This window comes from Nycticebus coucang, chromosome 9 (genome assembly GCF_027406575.1).
Source record: "Nycticebus coucang isolate mNycCou1 chromosome 9, mNycCou1.pri, whole genome shotgun sequence".
NCBI classification, from domain to species: domain Eukaryota; kingdom Metazoa; phylum Chordata; class Mammalia; order Primates; family Lorisidae; genus Nycticebus; species Nycticebus coucang.
The window spans coordinates 104,884,697-104,888,062 of record NC_069788.1 but is presented as its reverse complement, the minus strand read 5'-3'; the positions used below and the strand labels follow the sequence as shown (position 1 = coordinate 104,888,062).

Sequence of the window (3,366 nt, the reverse complement as noted above, 5' to 3'; positions counted from 1 at the left end):
TCACCTAGTAAAGTTTATGAATTATCTTTATGGAGAGTATATCCATTTTTTAATAACCTTATTCCTAAGCATTTTCAAATTGTGTTATTAATAAACAAATGGTCTTTTATTTTCATATTTATAAAATATGAGCATGTAGGAAACCCACAAACACATACATATTTAAAAGTTTTAACAGGCTACCTTATTTCATTATCTTGTAAGGTCTAACATCTTTCAAGTTGATTCTCTTTAGTCTTCTATACAATCTACAAATAATGGTAATTGTGTCTCCTTCATTCTAATATCTATAGCTCATTGGTTTTTGTCTATCTCATTATATCCAGTAATTTTAAAACCAATACCAAATAATTAATAATAACTGGTGGCATTGTTTTATTCCCAACTTTAATGATAGTTTTAGTTTTTCACTATTAGGTCATGTTTCCATTGATTTCAAACTGACAATGTTACTATGCCAAGAAAGTTTTCTTCTATCAGAGATTACCAACTCTTTTTTCCTTGTATTAAGTCATATACACATAGATCATGAATACATTTATACTTTTGTGGGGTACACTGTGTTGATTTTTTATACAATTTGGAATGATTACATCAAACTAATTAATATACCTTTCACCTCATTTACTTAATTATTATGTTGAGATATTTATGTTCTGTACTTGGTAGATTTGACTTGTACCCTTACAATATGCTCCATAGGTGTGATCAAGATGAGATATTACATTGTGTCAAATAATTTTTTTATTTTTTTACGTCTAGTAAGAAAAGAGTATTGTTTTTTTTTTTAGGTATAAGAATTTTCAGTAAGTTTAAAACCAAACACACTTCCATTTAGTGCCAGGAATTTAAGCAGGTACCTGGCGTAGAATCAACTGACTCACACAGCAGTAAATACAAAGTGAACAATGATCTTGGTTTCAGTTGTCTGGTTCAGTAGTCCACTGGAATGTCATATACTAGCTAAGTTGCACTGCAAATGGTCATTTTCTGGCTGTAGCCATGGGCTGTCACTTCTAGCATAGTAGAACCAACTTGGGGGATGAAAAGAGTTAAGCACCATTTCATAACACATTCTCGCTCTGCCCCTGTGTTGGATGTGAGAGAGAACCCCACCAATCAGCCCAAAAGATCAATAGGAAGGGGCCAATCATTCTATTCTTTAACTACAGCCAGATTTACCTCCATAGTAGTCCTGTGGCTCTAGCCTGGACTCCTGAGCAGGAATCCAGTTCTGGCAGCGACAGGTGAAGAAAGTACTAGGACCTCCTGCTGAATAAAGTTGGATGAATGAATGCATGAGCTGCAGGGGTCATTTGAAAAGGGACCAGGAGTGATAAGGAAACAACTCATTCAGGCAGCTGCTTTTGAGCTCAAGCTCCCAAACCTGCCTGTTGCATGAGGGGAAGCAATCTCCCATGGGAGTGAAGCTAACAGGGCAGGAAGCCATGTTCTCACTACTGATTCTTTCTAGGATCCAGGACTTTCAGGATCACAACCACGCTCTGTACTCTTTCCACTCTCACTCTTTGTGCCTCTTCTTATACTTCTTCTCTTTCATCTTCTTTGCTGCCTTGCTGTCTTTTGATGTGTGCCTTGACCTCTTGCCTGTATCACTCTCAGAGTCTGAGCTGTCAGAGTCAGATGACTTCCTGTCTCTGTGTTTCTTTTTCTTCTTTTCCTTCTTTCTTTTTCTAGAAGAATTCTTCATGGAGTCAGGCTTCTCAAACTCTGCTGACTTTGCCTCTTCCTTCTCTTCTTCCTCATCAGGTATCAGAGTATTGGGCTCCACCCGGTTGCATGAAGCAGTCTTTTGCACAGTGGCCTTTATAACCACACTTCTCACAGGTAGTGTTCAGGACAGCCTCAAGGGTGATCTTCTGCCCAGTGCAATCCTGAAAGGAACACCTCCTCCTCTCTTCTTGCTCAACAATAACACTGTTGGGATCTAGGTCTTTCCGAATCCCTTGGTTGACAACTTTCATGGAGAGGGATACTTTTATCCTATCATTTTTCATCTCTCGGCCAGTAAGCTTCACCCATACTTTGTCTCCAATATCTACTATCACCGAAGGCTTATCCACCTGACAGGATGACATATGAGTTCGATGGACCAGACCTTGCTTCCACCAATCTGGGATTTTGATAAAGGCTCCCTAGTCTGTCACCATAGCAACCTCTCCTTGGAAAATAGTGTAGACAGAAGTTTTCCATGGTCTCAGGCCTTCCTAAATTCATCCTTAATGTTCTATGGCTCCTCCATTTTTATTCTATTAAAACTAATTCGAGTGTCACAGCATCAGCTCCAAGACTCCGAGTTGCAGCATTGCGTGAAACAGCCAAACCCAAAGAATATTTTTTCTTATTAGATTTAAATATCAATCTATCTCAAAATGTTAAGCTATTCTTATATTGCCAAATAGGAAAATTTGTTCACTGATCCAGTCTTCTAATAATATAAGTTCACTTTCTATGTGTTAATGTTTTACTAGAACTTTTTTGACATTGTATTTATGAAACTGATTCTCAGTTTTGACTGCATAGGTGCAAATGCCTGCTACATTTGCAAGGTTTCATCTCTGGAATTCCTAGCTTAATAAATTAAATTGGAAAGACATTTATCTTATTCTAAGTCCTGTTCTAAAGCATAGACTTATCATCTTTCCTTTGAAGATTTAAAAAAACGAAACAAACAAACAAAAAAAAAAACTTGCCTTTAAAATTCTTTGAGCCTGGACTTTCTGAGAATTTCTTTCTTTCTTTCATTCTTTTTTTTTCTTGTGCCATATATGTGATATGAACACCAGGTTGACTGAGTATAGAAGTCTTAAATTAGGTTTTATTCCTCAAAATCTGATGATTAGCTACTAGAAATTAATATTGTAAAAGAGATATAATTCACATATAACTAGTTTTCTCTGCCTGAATGTTTGCAGGTATTTTCTTTCTAAGAATTAAGATATATTGACTCTAGGTGCTATGTCTTTTGGTTTACTTTGCCTGAACTTGTGGACTCTAGTGCTCATCCAGCGAAAATTTATTCTCTTTATATTTCACTGTTATTTATCCATACTCTTTTCCTGATATTCATAGTTTAGACTGCTTGGAACTATTCTCAATGTTTTTAATACTTCTCTCATAAGAATTAAATTTTTCCATGAAGTTTGTCAGAATTTCTCAAATATAGCTGAAGACTGCCATAATAGGAGTTTCACTCACATGTTTTCAAATTCATTTTTAATGTTCCTTAGAAAATATGGAAGCTAACTAAAGATGTATCTTGGGTTTTTTTAACTGAAGTGATTGCCCCTGCAAGGTACCAACTTCAGATGAGCCCTTGCTTCATTCAGTAGGCTGCGACTATCA

At 36.2% G+C, this 3,366-nt stretch overlaps 1 pseudogene; it reads right to left on the bottom strand.

Annotated features, from left to right (window-relative positions):
- Positions 1 to 1,522: 1,522 nt before the first annotated feature.
- On the bottom strand, positions 1,523 to 2,238 carry LOC128594149 (zinc finger CCHC domain-containing protein 17-like; annotated as a pseudogene).
- Positions 2,239 to 3,366: the final 1,128 nt, after the last annotated feature.